The sequence below is a fragment of the Tympanuchus pallidicinctus genome, unplaced genomic scaffold, assembly GCF_026119805.1.
Source record: "Tympanuchus pallidicinctus isolate F22 unplaced genomic scaffold, pur_lepc_1.0 scaffold8, whole genome shotgun sequence".
NCBI lineage: Eukaryota > Metazoa > Chordata > Aves > Galliformes > Phasianidae > Tympanuchus > Tympanuchus pallidicinctus.
The window spans coordinates 42202569-42222340 of record NW_026294802.1 but is presented as its reverse complement, the minus strand read 5'-3'; the positions used below and the strand labels follow the sequence as shown (position 1 = coordinate 42222340).

At 39.9% G+C, this 19772-nt stretch overlaps 1 long non-coding RNA gene across 1 annotated transcript; it reads right to left on the bottom strand.

Annotated features, from left to right (window-relative positions):
- Positions 1-12822: 12822 nt before the first annotated feature.
- Positions 12823-19726, bottom strand: LOC128073223 (uncharacterized). Its single transcript, XR_008202652.1, has 3 exons — positions 19370-19726; positions 17527-18524; positions 12823-16861 (listed from the first exon to the last, which is right to left on the bottom strand). It is a non-coding gene; the product is annotated as an uncharacterized LOC128073223 (long non-coding RNA).
- Between the last annotated feature and the right edge of the window lie 46 nt (positions 19727-19772).

The following is a 19772-nucleotide window of genomic DNA, read 5'->3' as shown; positions in this document are numbered from 1 at the left end:
GAACATCTCAGCCCTCCAACCAGAAAAGATTAGTCTAAGAGATGCAAAGTATTTTTTTATTCTTAGGGAAGAATTTCCTTAATGAGCTGTTTCTGTTGAGTACCTTAAGTACTCCTATTATATTTTTAAATGAAGTTACAACCGAATGTCTGACTATAATTACTCTAAATAGGGGGAATACTGTACAAACAGGTCAGTAGGTGCTGTTTGTTGCTGTAGCTCAGTTAAAAAGGTCCCTGATTTTTCCCTTTAACACTTAAGAAATAGGTGTGAGATTGCTCCTCTCTGGCTTGCAGCAATACCTTCTGTTTTGCAGGGGAGGGAGCTATTCCCTACGTATTTTAGGATGTTATGTGTAAAGTTAATTCAGTATGCTAAAGAGAACTACACAGCATGTGCAGCCATGCTGGGTAAGCTAGAGATACCTACGAAACACATTCTGTATTGTTCTGCCTCCAAGGTGAAAGCAGGTAGAGATGACCGGAACAGAAGTGCACTTTCCTGCAGATTTTCAGCTGAACAACATTTTCCAACCACTCTCTCTATCTGTACACCCCCACTTCACCGAGGAGGAATGGTTTTAAATTGAGATGGGAGATTTATTTTAGATATAAGGAGGAAGTTTTTCACACAGGGTGGTGACACTGGAACAGGTTGCCCAAGGAGGCTGTGGATGCCCCATCCCTGGAGGCATCCAAGGCCAGGCTGGATGTGGCTCTGGGCAGCCTGGTCTGCTGGTTGGCGACCCTGCACACAGCAGGAGGTTGAAACTAAATGATCATTGTGGTCCTTTTCAACTCATGCCATTCTACAGTTCTATGATTCATCTATATAGAGAGAGACAGGACTATTTAGCTGAACCTTCCAGTCTCAGTCTGTTTTTAGATAAATGTCTGCATACATTTTATGGTGGTAATGCCACAATATTCTCCTACCAATAAAAACGAAATACAAAGTTAGAATAAATCCTATCAAATCCTGGCTATTTGTTGGCATCTGGTGAAAGATTTCATCGCAGTCTTGTGCCCTGCCAGAAGGTGAATTTCCCATGGGGAAACTGTACTAAGGATCCTTAAAATATGAAGTAGAGTCACAAATTGGTGAAGGAGTAATCTATATATTGGTAGAGACTTAATCTGCAGTACCAGTAGGAGAAGATCCTGGGAAAATTACAGATGTTTCTTGCAGGGCAGACAGCATGTGCCTTCTGATTGAGTTTGAAACTGGGCAGTGCTGGCTGAGCAATGTATCCATCAGTCCGTTCACCTGTGTTGAACCTAGGGGAAAGAATATCACAGCCACAAATGGCTTCCTGTTTTATCCACATGCAGCCTTAAACTAGTTCGTAACATGGGACAATTATGCTTAAAAATAAATAGGGACACAGATAAATATCTATAGTAAATATATAAACAAATAGATGGAAATACTGACACTGGCAGCTGAAATTATCTCTGCCTCCTCTCATTTAGTTTCCAATTCAAATTTCCACACGAGTTCCATTTATGCTGCATAACACTGCAGGCTGATGAGATTTCAGTACAGCCTAAACCACACAAGTGAAACATGCAGAAACATTCATACTTCAACTAGATGTATCAGTAAATCATTTGCACCTTAAATTGAAAATCACAATAGGATAGATTGTATTGGCTAAACACTATGAAAGCACTAAACACTCTAGATGGGAGGCAAGGGAATATAAATTAAATACTTAGGTTTGCACCATCCCTCCCATCCTTCTCTTTCCTCCTCAAGATTGTATTCATTAGTGTAACATGTTGGTAAATGACACTTACCTGCTTTTTCATGCAAAAGGTCAAGCCAAAAATTGAGCAAGTCACTCAAGTTTATCAAACCTCAGGAATTTCAGATTAGGAAGACACTGCTGAAACTGGCAGGGCTAGAAGGTAACTTCCTTAATTTTTGTTTATTTATTTTTTTTTCTCTGCAATGCTCACATCATTTTAAAATTCTTAGTTTTAATTCTTACATTTGAATTAATCTTTTTTTTTCTCCTCCTTTTTTCCAAGGGAGAGATGTAAGTGCCAGAAGCTCACAGTTTATCTCAACAAGCCAACATGGGAACAAAATGGATCAAAATAATTGTAATAAAGAATACAATTCTCTTTCATATCAACTGATGGCTGTTATGGAAAACCACAGAAAGAACAATTTTACAGTGACTGTCATTATTTTGAATGGCATCTTCCTCTTTTTTATCCTTTTTCACTCTTGAGCAATTGTACTTATGGATGTTAATAGACTTTTTATTTCTGTTCAGACTCCTTTTCTGCAAAAACAGCTACAGTATAAATTGTCTGTAAAATCCTCTTTAAAGCTCAATTTATGTCTGTAGTGAACACATTGATGTTGAAGAAAAATATAAGAATTCTGCTCATTATTACACAGAGAGAGTGTTCAGGCTAGAGAAATAGCTGTCCTTGCTTCTTTATTGGAACCTAATGCTGATCATCTGCTAATATTATTTATTACTTGTATACAACTACTTTTGATGCAACTTTACATTTGAAAGGCTTTATATTCTTCTGAGGTTGTTATATTCTTATAAGACAGACTCATGATCAGTACTTGCAATTTAAAAAAGATATTTATGTGCCATCCTTGGCACAGTATTTACTATTCAATTTTGCAACAATTCACTCAGTTTTATGACAAATGAACAAGCTCTTTTACTTCTGTGTTGTGGTTTTTCCAGCCTGAAGGATAGTAGCTTCAGTAGCTTCAAGGCAATCTGATACAGTTATCTTGGCCCTTGCTGTTTGATTGTGATATGAAGCTGTTTATTCCCTCCTGTCAGTAAAATCGATAACAGCAATCTAATAAATAATCATAATAACACATCAGTTTAGGGATTCCAGAAGATTGAAAAATAATTAAATATCATGGCAAAACAAAAACAAAACCAAAAAGCAACCATCATGTTGGCTAAATTTCACCAGCTTGAACTCACAGTTATTTGCCTGGGTGAAAATAAGGAACATAGCCTGGAGGCAATGAAGAATTATATCAAGTGTCAGATCAAGTGTTTGATCAGCCAGATACTTTTCTTGTTTCTGTTCATTTTTCTGTCTCTCTGAAGGGCCTATTTAGAATGAAGAAGTACTGGACTGAGTTCAAACCAAAACCAAATACTTTATTCTTAGAATGGTGCCTTCAGGGCCATGGGTTCCACCAGGAGTTCAGCAGAGCTTAGTAGTTCCAGGGGTTCCTGTACTGCCAGAAGAGCAGCACTCCATTTTGGGGCGCAGCTTCTAAACCACTTCATATGTTCCACCGCAAACAAGTTTCCATTCTGACCCACCGTAAGATTTCTATTCCAAATAAAGCTCAAAAGGCACTCCCTCCTGCTATTAAGGGGACAGGCAGCATCTGCTCAACCACTGCTTGTTCCCAGAAGGCTCCTACAGGTCAGGGTTTCACATGGCTGCTCAGGATTACTTCTCAGTGATTAGATAATACAACATGAAAAACTTCCCTGGGTTATCAGCTGCTTCTTACTTCCAGATGACCCACCACCCTAGGAGGAGAGGTAAGCAGGGGACAGATGTCTGAGTGACTCTGTGCTAGAAGCTGAAGGTGGGCAGCTTTTTCTTGGTTTCCTCAATTTCCTATTTCCCTAATCTGTTATGCACAAAGGGAGTGCCTACACTCTCCATTCTGGAGCCCCTCTTTCTTCTTTGTTCCTGTAACTTCTACATCCTTGCCTACAAGAAGGAAGTAGCTGCACTGGGCTGAGGACAGTCATCTTTCTGGGCAAGCACCTTAAAATATAGAATATATTTTAGAACATAACAGAAAATTTGGCTGCTATTGCCACAGTGTCATCAACTTCAATGGGTTTGGATCAGACATCTAAGCTTTACTGCCTGTCATCTGCAGAGCCACTAAAATCTCTTGCTCCTTCAGTAATTATCTATCTTTGCTGCTTCAGTTCTTCTGCTGCTCATTATGCCCTCCCCAGCATTCACACTGCATGCTTCTCGCTAATCTCTCTAATACTTGTTGTTGCATTCTCTGTTAGTTACAGCTATGAATCGCTAGACAGCAGCATATTTGATTATTTCAGTTGATATCTTATTGTTAAATACTTAAGTTGCAGCTCATCAGTTTAATTTTTATTCTTGCTACAGTAGGATTGCTGAGTTTTCAGTGGTAATAACAGTAGCATCCTTAGAGGATGTTCAGAGATTGCTATGCTAATGGTACTCAAATTTCATCAGTCTTGCAATGAGGTGAATGTATTTTTTTAAACGAAGAAGTATCACATGAAAAAAAAATTTGTCTTTTAAAGGACATCTCAGCAGAAATGGCTAAAAACTCTCACTTTTATCCTGACTTAGCTGTTGTGCGATTTATAAAACCCTTGTGAATTTGTTGCAGTGATTCCAGGGAAAAAGAAGATCATGTTATGTCCCTTTCTCATTTCAATATTAATTTACATCAGACTTCAAATTTACTTCTCTATTCAATCTTGTCAAGTAAAAACTTGTTTGCAAGATCAGCAAGTGGGAGCACACTCCAGCAGCCTTTGAACATCCTTGGTTGCTTGTTAAGAGAGAGGTTATCTCCTTCCATCTTACTGTAGCCTCATTTTAAAATGTGTGTGAGGTGAAAAGAGTTTTCTACAGGTATATTATATTGCTTCAGGACTGGTGTCCTTGCTTAGTCATTGTCTTCAAGATATCCAGCACAGGCTCCTTTGACAACTTAATGTAAAGTAAAAACCCTGTGTTTTCTGAGGTTGCTACCACACAGACTGGGAGATGTTTGCTGGACAATTTTAGAAATGTCTAATGGAGATAGCCATCTTTTATCCTGCCTCATTGGAGAATAAATTATAGTTTTCTGAAGGTCTTTCTTCAGGACTCAGCAGGCCACAGCAGCTTAGGACAACAGTGCTTTGTGAAATTCCCCCTTACAAGATCTGAATGTGAAGATTTCAGAAATATTTGGGCAACAGGATAAAAACGGGCATTCCTACACTTCTTGTGATTATATGCAGCAAAGGAAACCAGCAAGAAAAACTAAAAGCTTGGGGTCTCAGTCTCTCAGTCACACTGAGCTAAGTACCAGCACCTGTGAGTGACACAAAATGTCCCAGTTGCAGAAATATAAAAGACATATTTCTACAGGGGCAATGCAGCATTCATATTTGTATGTGGTCAGCATTGCCTTTAAAATATGAAATACTAGGACATGTGTTAATTAAATGACAGGCTGAGCCGGGTCATCCAACTCAACAATTACTCCCTAGGATAACAAATTACTGCAGACTCTGCACAGATGGCACCAAGATGCATCATAAAATGTATTTTCAGAAATTTGCTGTCAATCACAAAAGTAAAAAATCAGAAGTGCATTGAAAAGTGTGAATTCAAATTGAATCAGTAATAACATCAGCTGAAACACTTTGTGAAAAGCAGGTACTGTGTTATTGCCCCCTGGCTCTTTTGTGAATATAAAATTAGTGTAATAGTTAGCATTCTCATATTAATAGGCCCCAATAATTTTCTCAGTTGTTGTCTGCTTGTTCTGATAGTCTACCAAGCTATTAGTCTATGTCAGTCTGATATAAAGGGCACTCTAGAACATGTGGATAGAAATACATCAAAAAGGAGCAGTCAGACACTACAATGAATTAGAATGATAGGGTGGTCACTCATTTAGCAGGCTAGTCTCTAAAATAACAGCAGGCCCTCATTATGTTATCCTGCATATCGTTCCAGGGAAGGGCTGCAGGGGATGTCAGCATAAGGATTTTTAAACAGCTCTCATTGCTGCCAGGCCCCTGCTTCTTCTTGCTGTCAATACTCTTCTCTCTCTTCCCATGAGTACCAATCATGGAGATAAAACAAAAAGATCTTTAGCAGCAAAGAGGGAGAAGATGGAAAAGCATTTTATTAAGAAGGGACAAGATTTTATATTTTGCAGGGCTTGGTGTGTATTCCCTTTGTCCGGCAGGCACAGAGTTAGCAGAACTGCCAATCCTTGAGGGGAAGCTACTAACTGAGCATTTGCAGTTCTGTTCTAAATTCAGCAATGGGCATTTCTGCTGTTGCTACCAGTAGATACGCAGTGTAATTTCCTGACAGGATACATCAGGGCAGAATACTCAAAGCAGCCTTGTCTATGTCTGAATGCGTGCATGAGTGAGGGGAGGACTCCAAACACAGACCTGCCACTGTGCCACAAGGTCCTGCCCTTATCACAGAATCATCAAATCATAGAGTCACCAAGGTTGGAAAAGACTTCCAAGACAATTTAGTCCAACTGTACAAGTATCACCAGTATTTCCCCACTAAAAATCATGTTCCTCAGTACACCATCTAAAAGTTTCTTGAACACCTACAGGGACAGTGTCTCCACCACCTTCCTGGGCAGCCCATTCCAGTGCCTGACCACTCTTTCAGAGAATAAATTTTTCCTAACAGCTAACCTGAATCTCCCCTGGCACAACTTGAAGCCACTCCCTCTAGATCTACTGCTAGTTATGTAGGAAAAGAAGCCAACCCCAGTCTCACCCTTGCTCCTGTTCAGAGCGTGTTTAGGCCCTCAGCACTGCTGAGGTCCTTTGGGTTTAGGTGGGGCTCTGCAGCAGCAGCCAGCTGTTTTAGGGGGTTGATTGCAGCAGGTGTTCACGGCCATAATAGCTCAGACAAGAACCCTTCCTGTTGTTGTGCAGTAAAAACCTGGCTTCCCATAGACATGGTTGAAACTAGATGGTCTTTAATGTCCCTTCCAACCCAAACCACTCTATGATTTTGTGATAAAGAAGGCAACATTCATTGTTGCAATAATTCTGTGTCTGTACAGAGCTACAACTGGTATTTATGTACAAGTAATGAGTTACACCACCCCATCTTCCTCCTAAACACGTGGCCGTTCAGCATAGGTGTGTGCACCCCTGTACTGCACTCCACATTTGTGCTGTGCCATATCGTGCATGTTGTGACAATTTTTCTTCTTCACTGTGACAGGTGGCTCAGAACTCACTCTCCAGCTCCCTTGGGGTTCCTCTTCTGCATGCTCTGTCTCACAGAGAAAGTCTGGAAAGCAGAAGAAAAGTCATTTGAACAGGTTTGATTTGAGCAATCCTGAAAACATATGATCCCAGCATTTCCTGATCAGAATTTTCACAAAAGCAAATCTCTGTGAGCGCTGTAAATTGACCCCATGTCCAAAGTAGGACTTCTTTTAGAAAGGTCAAGATTCCTCCTCAGACCTCCAGAAACGACCTATCATCAGACATGTACTGGTGGAACAAACAACTGGGCAAACCCAGGGATTGGCAGTCATAATTTAGGGAAGTAGTTCACTCTGGAAATACACATTTAAGTGTGCAACCAGTTTGAAAAGAGTCTTTTCAAATCTCAAGGTTGGAATTCCACAAGAAATGTGGAATGCTAGCTTTGCTGTAAGTCCATTAAGGAGCTCAATAATGCATAGGCTGGAGGTGGTTAAGAGTGGGAAAGTAGCCTTCATTCAAATATCTTCTGAGCATGCAACTTATAAATTCTCTTAATATTATCAACAGTATTTCTGAGACTAAAATGCTTAGAGGGTGAATTCCCCTGAAAAAGCCTTGACTGGAAACAGCAGTGCTCCTGGCACAATTCTCTGGCTTTGAAGGACAGCAGCAGTAGAAGGCTTTTATCCTCTATACTGCTTTCAGAATGTTTAAGAGCAAGATTTTGGACAGCAAAAGGCTGCCAAGATTTGGGATTCCTGAGCCCTTCTCCAGATTCTAGAGATTTTTGCCCAGTCTCATCCCAGCCTTCTTCTACCCATCCATGTCTTCTCCACCTCCTCTTTCTTTTTTTAAATTCCAGTTTTCCATCCAACGTCCTTCTGCTCCTGACTCATGAGTTGTCATTCCCTCAATTTCATCCTCTCTTCTGTTCTCTTCTGTTCAGTCCCCTGACTCCTGTTTCCATGCTGAACTCCTGTACTCTCTCCTTTTCTGGTGCTATTCACTCAGGTTCAAAGCACAAACAGTGGTGCTGGCTTATGTATGGCTTGGTGAGAGTGCTGGAGTAGTTGTAGTGAAAACAGGATGTGCAGTAAGCATCCTGCAGAGGTAAAACACAGAGCAGGTGGAATAGCATCACAGGGAAACAACAGAAAGGGACCTTTCTTTGCTTTTCTTCAGTGTATTTCAAGCTTCAGCAAGAAAGCTTTCAAAGGAGATGGGTGTCAGCACTTTGTAATGGTCAAAACAAGAGACTGATTGCTTAATACTCTGCCCAGACATTTTCTAAGGAAACAGCCTAAAAATTCAGCCTGGTGCAATTAATCCCAGTTGGCCAATTTCTAGAAAAATGAAAAGCTCCATGACAGTTAAAGGCAGCACTGATTTTAGATGCTTCTACCTGTGCTGTCCCTAGAAACGTTTAGTTTTGCTTTCATTGTCTTTTCAAAATAAACTGTATTTCTAACCAGTAATATTTCATTTTATCAACCAAAAGAAATTGCTGATGTTTCTAAAGCTGTTCTCCTGTGGTCCGACTCGCAGTTTGGCAGTGCACACAGGCCCAAACACCAGGGGGACATTGTGCGTTCAACATTTTATAGGTGCTTTGCTGCAAATCAGTCACAGCCCTAAAAGCCTAGAAATATCAAATCAATAAAACCAGTAAGAGTGATCCTCTTTTGTCAATAATGGGCACTAAAGAGTGGCCAGCTGAATCATTTCCTTGAGGGCACACTAAAAGAAGTCTCTCGGAGTCTGTATCTCTCAAGGCCTTACCCAAAATATCCTTCCATTTCTATCTGTCTAAGAATGGGGGAAGATAACTGGCTTTGCTGGGTTATTGTGTAGAATCAGAGAAAAAGAATCTGAAATGTGGTACCTTTCAGGGCTTTCTTCCTTTCCCACTTCCCATGCTGTAAATACAAAGTCTCTTAGTGGGATCATTACTACACACAGCACAGAATGCCACCATTACACTGATGAAGAAAGCTGTGCTTTTACAGCCTTGTAGATGAGGGGCTTGCTTTTAGGGAAATCTTGAAAGATACTGCTATCTGAATGAATCAGCAGTTATCAGTCCCCAAAACCTGAGAAGGTCCTTGCTCTCAGCAAAGGTTATCTGCCTCAAGAGGATGCTCAGAAGTCTCTAGTCTATCACCATGCTGTGTGTGCTAATGGAGTCCTTTATTATTTGTATTCAGTTTCATTATTCTAAGGCCCTGTCACAGGACTCTTGGTAGGGCAGCTGACGTCATTGCAGCTGTACATTATCTCAATGTGACGGGCTATTGTGACACATTATGTCCATCCAGCAATTTTTTTTTTTTCCTTCAGCTGCTACTTACTATTTCTGAATCTTTCACCAGGCTTTACTTGGGCTATATTTAAGAACTACTCACTGAGAAATATGCTTGTTTGCCTCTGTGCTCAAACACCACCCACTGTTCAAAGTTTCGCTTTTGAATAGAAAGCCAGAGAGCTTAATCCTAACAGTCTTCCAGAATAAAATTCCTTCTACATCACATTGTTCCAGTTTATCCATTCAAATAGTTATGAATTTAGAGCGAAAATATATCTCTGCTTTCTTGGTTTTAATACTGATGTACAAAACAACATAGAAAATGTGATGAATATACCTTACCAAATCATCTATGGCATAGCATGCGCTTGTGTGGAACAGCATGTTTGCATATGTGTATTTACAATATGCATTATTATACAAATGTAATGGATATTGAATTGGAATATGCAGTCTGTACCCCAAAAAAAGCCTATAACTATATTTCAGGATGTTAGTGTTATGAGCTTTTATGTTCCCCTAATAATTTTATAAGCACAGTATGAAATACTGTGTAACATTTCTATTTGCTCTTCTATGTTTGCAATTGCATTCCAAATGCTGTTTAATATCATACTATCTTGTACTATGCAGATGTCACAGAGTATGTGAATATTTTATGATAAAGTGTACATAGTGCAACTTGTCTCCCAAAGGGAATCCCTCATTTATAAGTGCTTGATAAAGATGTTTAGATTTTACTTGATATTATTTATTTTTGATAACATAGCAGGAAAGCTACCGTGCAGGGGATAATCTTGATGGATCTGCTATGACAGATCTGGTGTTTTATAATAAAAAGTTCTACTCCAAAGAAATCAGTTCTCCCATAGCATTTGCTCATGGGAAACTCAGCTCCATTAACAGCCATGCGTTGGTAACATTGCTGCATGCATATGCTGGAAACTTATTTTAGCTTAAGATTTACACAGCAAACATAAAGAAAGCACAGGGTTTTGGATGGACTCAAACTAGCTGCCATGCATTACTTCCCACATAAAGTAACTGCAATATTTATATTCTGTCCTTTGTTTTGCCATGCCAGCCTTCCTTTCCTTCCTTTGCACTGTTCCATCACCAGAAGCACTGCATGGCTCTCTGAGGAGAAAGCCCTTCCCCCACGCACGGCCTGAGACTCACATCTGTCTGTCTGAAGTCATTAATCCAAAGCCCTCAGCGAAGGCGGGAGCCCCATCACTAACAAGCTGGTGCCTTCCCTGCAAGCATAGCATCAGGATCCTCGCAAACATCACAGCACAGCCTTTGCCTGGCTAAAATATTCATTAAATACGTTCTTAAAACTCTTCACAGAAACCGTAGCTGTTGCAGTGTTGGAGGGGGCATGGCAGAAATCTTTGCTCACAGTAAAGCTAAATGATGCACGTATGCACACTCATATGTCTCACTCTGCAGCCAGCCAGCTCTCCCTCACCCTTATTGACAACATCCGCATGAAACACAGTTTGACAGTGGCTGCTAAGAGCAAGAAATGAGCATACTGAAACATAACATTTCTTTCATGAACTAGACTAAAATAATTCTTAACTTACAGCCTGTAAGTAAAATCAGACAGAAAAATAAATGCCATCAGCTTTCTTTCCATTCGTAGTCATATAAGAAGGGATTCATGGTTATCCAGTGGATTTTGGTTTATTATTTTTAAAGCAATTTTAAACACCCCAGTAATATATACTCCTTCTGCAAGACGTATCGCTTCCTCTATTCTTCATGGTTCCATGGAATTAAGTTCTTTAGGAGCTCAATAATGCATTTCTAAAGCTCTTTATAGCCACCAAACCAGATTCTTGGCCTTTTTCTCCCGATCCTTTTATGCTATGAAGTATGCATTAAAAAGCAGATAAAACAAAACAAGTGAGATTTTCCTGAATTAAGAAAATTGTTGCTTGCCAAACACCATGGAGGAAGGGTCTGTGAGCCCCTGGGGAGGAAAGGGCTGCAGACACCACTCCTCAGCACGCCTCTGTGAGCAGCCCTGACCCAAAAAGCTGTATTTAAAAGCTTTAGAATCAACTAAATAAGAGATAGTTTGCTTTTATTCCATCCCTGTGTCTCCTCTGGCCTTATTAGAAAAGAACAGCTGCAGCCAAAGATCTGGACATTGTATTGGTCATTTATCCACTGCTCCAGGGAAGGCATTTCTGATGCAGGGAACGACAGCACTCTCAGTGTCAAGATATGTGTCTTGTAAAAAGTATCTGCAATCTATTAGTGGATACAGCTAACAAGTACCTTCTGATTATACGCCATTTGACAGAGAAATCCTAGTAATGATGGCATTTGCTTCATGTAGGGCATTCACAGACTATTTAAAGGGAAGAATATACCAGCTCATGCTGCAGGCTGAGGTGCAGAAATAATGCTGATGCAATTTAGGTAGAAAAAAAGCATAGCCTAAGATATCATGACAACAAGCAGTACTTGCCAGCACTCTCAGAAGCCTTGTGTGGCCCAGGACATCTGTGAATCATATGACCAATGACAAAAGAGCTGGCATCTCTGGCTGCCTCTTCTCCTCAGTGACCTTCTGACGCTACCAGAGACTTAATACCATGTCCTTTTTAAGAGATGGTGATGAATTCTGTCAGTGCTAAGGAAGGAGAGAATTTTCGCCAGTGAAACACATACAGAAAATTTGCAAATATAGAAAATCAAGCAAATCTATTACCTCTAAAAGAGGTAATAGATTTGTCCCTCATAAGGGCATAACATGAAAATGCACTGTAAGTAACACTGGAGCTGCTGAGATGCAGTTAGTAGCTCTTTAGTACGAATAATTGCAAACCTTCAGAAGCTATCAATTTGCTGTAGGATATAAAACAAGAGAGAGAGGAGGAAAAAGAGAGGGAGAGAGAAAGAGAAAGGAATAGAAAAGAGGCCCAGAAGTTAAAACAAGATATGAAATTTGACAGCTAAGGGACTGATCCAAATTAATTGCACTGATTGGGAATATTCTCACCAACTGTAACACACTGGATCTGAGGTTAACTTAGAACAAAGAGGACACAAAAGGGAGAATGTGTGTGAGATATCACAGATTTCTAAATTACTCTTCTCCCCAAGGCAATGTATTTACTTGTAAAGAAGAAAGCAAACAAAATATACAGAGTGGGCTAGTATTCAGAGACAAGATGAACTGTAGAAGATGATTTGTATGAGCAAGAGCAAAGCATAAAATCTTGTGCTTAACCTGAATCTATGAAGATTTCCAAAAAAGCTGATGACTTTGGTGATTAAAAGTAAATATATTCTTGTATATTTTGTTAAACCGAGGTCAAAATGCTCAACAGCTTTCAGAATAAAGCCAAGAAGAAGTTTGTGATACCTAAGGGGATTGTTAAAACATATAAAATAAATGTAAATGTTGTCTCAAAGTAGAGCTACTTTAATATGGGAAGGGCAAGCAAAAATCATAATTTCCACATGTGTTTATTTATTATTTGTCTTTATTGAAAGCAGAAGGTTGATGGAAAGTCAACAGCAGAAATTTGCTATTCATAGTGCAGAAATAAAGAAAACAGCAGCATCCATCCAAACACCCCAAGTTAAAGACATCCCTGAGTGCACATGAAAATACAAAGCCCTTAAAAATTATTTCTGAAAAGTTACATAGCATAGTAAGTATAGCCTCAAACATCAACAAAGAAAAGTAGAGTAGTTTACTAAACAAGGAGTCTAATTCCAAGCATACTTTATTTTGAGAAAGAACAGAACAAGTGCTGAGGGGAAAAAGAAAATAAGGAGAGAAAAAAAACAACAAAACACTTCACTAAACATTCAAAGGATAATGGAACTATAAACAATAAGCAGCATGGGTTCATAAGGAACATGTCGTGCCAAGGAAACGTGATTGCTTTTTTGATAGAACTGCAGAAATCCTGGATGAAGGATACACAGCATGATTTTAATAAAGGATTTAATACAGTCTCACTAAATCTCCCAAAATGAATTCAAATTGCTTTGGACATAAGCACTGTCATGTAAATTGAAAACAGGTTGAAGGATCACAAAGTCAGGCTGATGAGAAATGGCAGTGGGTTGCACTGTGTTGTTGGGAGGTGTGCAGTTGGTCTACTGCAAGATATGAACTTGTTTCTTGTTGTAATAACTTCATTAGTAAGCTGGAAGGAAAGGTAAAGAACATGTAAATGAGTTCTGTAGATGAAATTACAGTTGAGAAACTCTAAACTGAACAGAAAAACAGGCAGAAAACAAACCAGGGTCTAACTCAAAAAAAAAAAGAAAAAAAAAAGAAAAAAAAATAGAGTGAGAAGACAGCATAAGTCTACTTCATTAGTGAAAGGACAGCCCACTACAGAAAAACAAATATCTCATATGGGCAAAACAGTGACCCAGGCGTAGCAATAGGAATGAAGAGCAGCATACATATGAGTGTTTGGAGTGCACTTCATTAGTCACAAAAGTGAATGTATGTTTAGGCAGCATGTTCAGTAATTTCATGAGGAACAGGGAGGGAGAAAATCCTCAGCACACAGAGCCAACACAAGACTTTAAGTGTTTACAAGCAAATACATTCTGGCATTTCAATCTAGAGAATAAGCCCAAGGGCCACACATGGTGTGAGGTGAAGGAGACTACAACACTGAAAGATAACAAAAGTCTAGCAACAGATTTTCTCCTCTCTGCTGAAAAGGCGTGAAGCTGTGTCTACACCTCCCCTAGGGGCTCTCACATCATTTTGTTCTTTAGGCTGTCCTTCTTTTCTTATATTCTCTCCAGAGAATTACCACTTCCTCACTGATGACTTTTTTTCTTTTTTCTTTTCTTTTTCCTTTTTTTCTGAAAGCCTTCTTGACTCTTGTCCCTCTTTCCCTCATTGTCTTCATTTTGCTTTAGAGCTGTACTGGCTGTTAAAAGCCAACTTCTGAGATGTCATTCATTGCCTCTGCCAACCTGAGACAAGGAAAAAATGGTAATCAAATGTAGAAAATGATACCAAACTCTTGATAACAACATGCCATCTCTTCTTTGCCTCATGGGGAAATGCAAGAGGTGATCACCGCCGTCTCCATCTAGGCTGGTGTTGGGAAGGTATATTAGGCACTCAGGGCCATCCTAAGCATGACAGTGCTTCCAAAACCTTTTGAACCTATGAACTATTGCCATTACTTGGAGTTTCCAAGCACTGGGAATAATGGAGTTTTCTGTCTTCCATTGGGTTTCCCATATCAGCTCTGAAACATTTACTATGGCTTCCCACATAGCAAATTCATTCTTAATTCAGTTCTTACAAGCCCACACTCTTCATGATTTTTAATTTCCTTTGAACTTCAGATTTTGATTAAATAATAAACTAGTGCAAGCAATGACTGGAGCAATGTTCCTGACGATTATCTGTGTCACAAATGTGGATTGACTTTAAGCCCTGAACACCAGTTTGTGTCAATGTGCCAATCCAAATCAGATGAAATACTCAAACTTGGAAATGAAAAAGAAGAGGAGCACCATGGCTATTTTTCTATACTACAAAACTAAAAAGATCAGAAAGAATAGGAAAAAAATATTTTGTATAAATCATGTTGCAAAACAAATATAAAACATCTAAGAATTTTCTGAAATGCAATGATCAAAAGAATATCACTGTGGTGACTATTGTAGAAAATCAGTGATGTTGAAAGCTGATGCCACCTAGCATTTGAAAAGTCTGCAAAGGTTTAACAAGCATTCATAAGACCTTCATTGCCCCTTTATGTTTCTTAACATCTGTAATTAAAATCATGTATAATAGGTGAAATAGGAAAGGTTTTATTCTTTTCCCAAATTAGAGTTTCAGACAATGAAAAAAGAAGTCTTTATATCTTACCTCTAGCACCACTGATTACTGAGATCTTTTATCTGTTTGAATACTATACTATACATAGAAATTTGTGAAGATGATCACAGATAATAGGGATCTCATGCCAAACACGAGATCCTGAAATAGAATGATTTGATGTGGATGGGCATGACTCGTGGTTTTGCCTTCTCCATGGCTTTATCCATGGTCTCTCACTAATAGCTACTCCTTTCTCCCAGGTTCATGCTATATAAATGTAATCTATTCTCCAAGTAATTCACCTTTAAAAAAATATTGACTTCTTCTGTCTCCAACGATCAATGTTGCTAGATATTCTATATATTGCTCTGCCTTTTGAATAAAACAAAACAGAAAAGCAGTAATGCAAGTATCAATCACATTTTAGTTTTCTATGTGATATAGATCACTTGTCTTTCTATCGCTAATAGTAACAGAAGGGCTGCTGGAAATTATGTTTCAAAACAAGAATAACCTTAAAAGCAAATCACTTCGTTCTATGTGAGCACCCACCGCTTGCCTTTGAAAGCAGAACTCAAGCTTCAGAGGGAGAGAAAGGTTAAAAGGGAGAGTATTATAATTTTAAATGTGAAGCAAGTCTGAAATAGCAATCTATACTCAAGAGCCATCATAAGCTTTCCTAATGGACCTCAATAAATGCAGAATCACAACAGTAATTACAAAAAAGTTCCCACTTTTATCATTAAACTTTGATTTTCTTTTTGAATTTCATCTTCAACCTTTCCAACATTTATTTACTGAGCCTGATTCAGCCATATAAGCAACGAAGTTCAACAGTAAAAGCTTTCCAATGACTGGGGGATTTGGGTCTGCCTGAAATAGTACTGGATCACAGAAATGATGTTCTCTCTGAACTCATGTTTTTCTAATCAGGTGAAACATATGAAAACTCAGGGATCTGTAAGAGGACAGTGTCAACAGATCAGTTAATGAGTGCAAGGAGAAATTTTGTCCTAATGCATTTGCCTAAATATTGAAAGAGAGTGTAGTGTGAGGCAGCCAATCATACTGTAGTTTAAAACCAAAAAAGAACAGAAATCATTTTGGATTATTTGCTCTTTTCCTTCTTCATTGATGAACTGTTGCATAGCAGCCCTGAGGAGGACTAAGAAAAGGCAACACTCATCCCTTCCTGTGCAGCACCACAACGTGCTCAGGCTGGGAGTACTGCAGTATCACGTATTCTGTTAATGGCTATAGGAGATGTCAAACAAAAAATCACACTGAAGCATTGAAAGCATATTGATTTCTTTATCATAGTTAAAATGTCATGGAAAACCAACAAGAAGAATGTAGACTTGGAAACTTTTCAAATTCTGCTCTTTTTCTCTTTAATGTAGGAACATTTATTGGTTTATTGGTTTTCCTATAACCAACTTTGGCTGCAAAAACATCTCAAACTTTAGTTTTCATTTCTCCATCTAACAGAAAAAAAAAAAGCTGTTGCTGTTTCCTTCAACGTGCTATGAATCTAATTGTCTGCTGGTGGCTCTCAAGGCTGTTTCCAGGCTGATGCATGAATTGGTGGGGAGGGCTGTCACTGCTCCACAGCTCCTTCAGCAGCGGCGCACACTCTGAGCTGTGAAAGCTAACGGAACCGGAGGCGGCATCACAACATGCCAGAGCAGAGCTTTGTCCTGAAGGAAGATCTCACTGCAGGAAATAGCTAACTGATCTGAAGGAATAAAGACATATGCAAAACAAACAAATGAAAACACAGATAAACAAACAAATTATACAGATTGCAGCAAATTTGTAATTGAATGTTTGAGATGAAAGAAATTGGGAAAGCTAAAGCTTCTGATGCTGACTTTCAGCACTGAACAGGGTAGCAGTAGTAAACTGGGGGCCATTCTGACAGCAAAGGTAACTGTGCAGAGGCAACGAAGGGAGACCTCTGCAGACAGCAGAATGAAGTCATTGCAGTGAGGTGCAGAGGCCATCTGCCAGTCCTAAATCTGCACAGAACTGTGACCCAATCAGATAGGAAACCACTGGGGAATATCATTCTTCTGACACCCTTTTATGTAAAGGTTTCAGCAAAGCAAAAGTGCAGAAAGGCTTTCATCATTCCATACAAATAAGACAAGCTTCTCTGTTCCAAGCAGGGCTGCATAGCCACAAGCTACAAAACAGAATATATATATATATATATATATATTTGGCCACTGCTGCTCTTTGTAACAATCCAAATAGTTAGTAAGAAAAATGTGACAAAACTGTAAGCAGAGAACAATAATTTATGGGACCTTTTTTGTGTTTAGAAATCAATTGTCTCTGTTATAAACAGACAGACTGCTGACACTGGAATACTGATGCAGGACTCAGTTCTTATCTCACCATTAAAGGACCACTGATGTAAACCAAGTGCTGCTTAACCTTCTTCTTCAGGATGCATAGCTCTTCCAGGAATACGCAGAAAGGCAGTGCATCTGCTGACTTCTGTCTGCTTCTCCATACAAAGCCAGGAGCAATACTCCTCGGTATCCTTTAAGAACAAGCAGTGAATTTATTATATCTGCTTGTAATGCCCTTTGGGACTCTTGAGGAAGAAAGGCACAGTAAATGTAAGCTCATTAGCATCATTAACTCCTTTTATACACCAGCTGAGCTCCAAAGAATCAAACGGGAGAAAAAAAAAAAAAAAAAAGAATAAAAAGGTAAAATATATTTACCATTCCCTTATTTTCCTGCTCTTTTTCTACTCAAAGACACTCTTGTTAGATAAAAAATATTATTTATTTTCTTGGCTATTAAAGTCCATGAAGTGGCACATTGCTAAGGAAGAATAATAGCATAACTTATATTAAGGAGCATTCTGTGCAGTAGTGCCAACTTACTACACCTGTTTCCACATGCTTAGAAACATTTCAGGCTGCCCACAGTTACATTCCAACTCCATGTGTGAGAATGGTGTCAGGAGCAGGACGGCGCCTGGGTCCTGAGAGCTTTCTGTGTGACAGCCATGGAAAGGCGCTGCTCCTCAGTTAGAGTGGGACAGGATTCACTCCTTTTAGCCACTCTGAGGTCAATTTTTTTGTCCTTCTGGGGTAGGCAGTGTTCAGGGACACCTTCAGACAGTTATTTGCATCAGATATGTCAGATGTTCCATGCAATACCTGATCCCAGGTACTCTGTTGAAGGCAAAGTCAGTCCAGTGAATGCCTTGATGCAATGCTTCCCTTCTGCCACTTGGGTGGGTTCGTGTTTGTCCAGCCCAGAAAGGCAACCGGATCCTCGGCTGTGTCGAAAACTGGCCAGCAGGTTGAGAGAAGTGATCCTGCCCTCCGCTCTGTGCTGGTGCGACGTCACCTGGAACACTCCCCTACTAGGACAGGCTGAAAGAGATGGGGATGTTCAGCATGGAGAACAGAAGGCTCCATGAGGATTTGAGAGTGGCTTTTCGATACCTATAGGGGGGCTGTAAGAAAGGAGGGGACAGACTGGGTCTGCTGTGACAGGACAAAGGGAAATGATTTCAAACTAAAAGAGGGGAGATTTAGACTGGATATAAGGAAAGTGTTGTTTTTTTGTTTTTTGTTTTTTTTTTTTTTTTTTTTAAATAAGGGTGGTGAGGCACTGGAACAAGTTGCCCAGAGAGATGGTGAGTGCCCTGCCCTTTGAGACATTCAAGGTTAGGCTGGAGGGGACTCCGAGCAATCTGATGTAGCTGTAAGTGTCCCTGTTCATTGCAGAGTGGTTGGACTAGATGACCTTCAGGGATTCCTTCCAACTCAAACGATTCTGTGAAATAAACTATAAGAAACAATCCATACAAAGAACCCTTTGGGCACTACAGCTTGCCTGTGCCCCTCCGTGACAAAGCGGCAGCAATATGTCCCTGATTTAAGCTGGCAGGTTGGCTCTGTGTGTGTGCAGCATGTATTTTCTGTCACTGCAGACTGACATTTTCCTTTGTTGGTCATTAAGACAAAAAGCCTGCAAACACACTCCTTGCGCACAAGGTCGCAATACTTGCCTACAAGAGGAGCCCACAGCTCAGATGCACAGCCATGAAGCACAGCTCCAGCTGCTTACATAACAGCTTCAGCTCAAGGGGGAACAAGAATACTTCTCAAAGTGCTTCATAAGAAGAATGTAAAACTTTTAAAGGTGGTGGGAAGGAGCTATGTAGAGCCTCTTAAGGATGGAAAAGAGAGACAGAGTCCTTCAGGCTACTTACAGGGAAATAAGTGGTGTATCCAACTTTGTTAAGCTAAAAAATCGCTTGGATAATACAAAAATCAGGGAAGCAAGAAGGAAGAGCTGTAAAGTTTATCAGACTGAACAAAGCCAATAAACAAAAACGTTAAAAAACGCTCAACACGGGAAAACAAACAAAAAAAAAAAAAAAAAAAAAAAACACCAGAAAAAAACAGAGCAGCCTTCGTGGGCCTCAGCACCATCCGGGGATGCCTCTCTGGCGGTGTCCAGTCACAAGGGTGGTGCTTTCGGCCCCATCTCGCCAGATTCCCTCACCTACCGGAGCCGGACCCGCCGGGCGGCGCCGCGGCCACGGCCGGAGTCGGAGCGCTCCCACCGCGCCGCCGGGCGGCGCTTGCGCACTGCGAGGCCGCCGCGCTGCT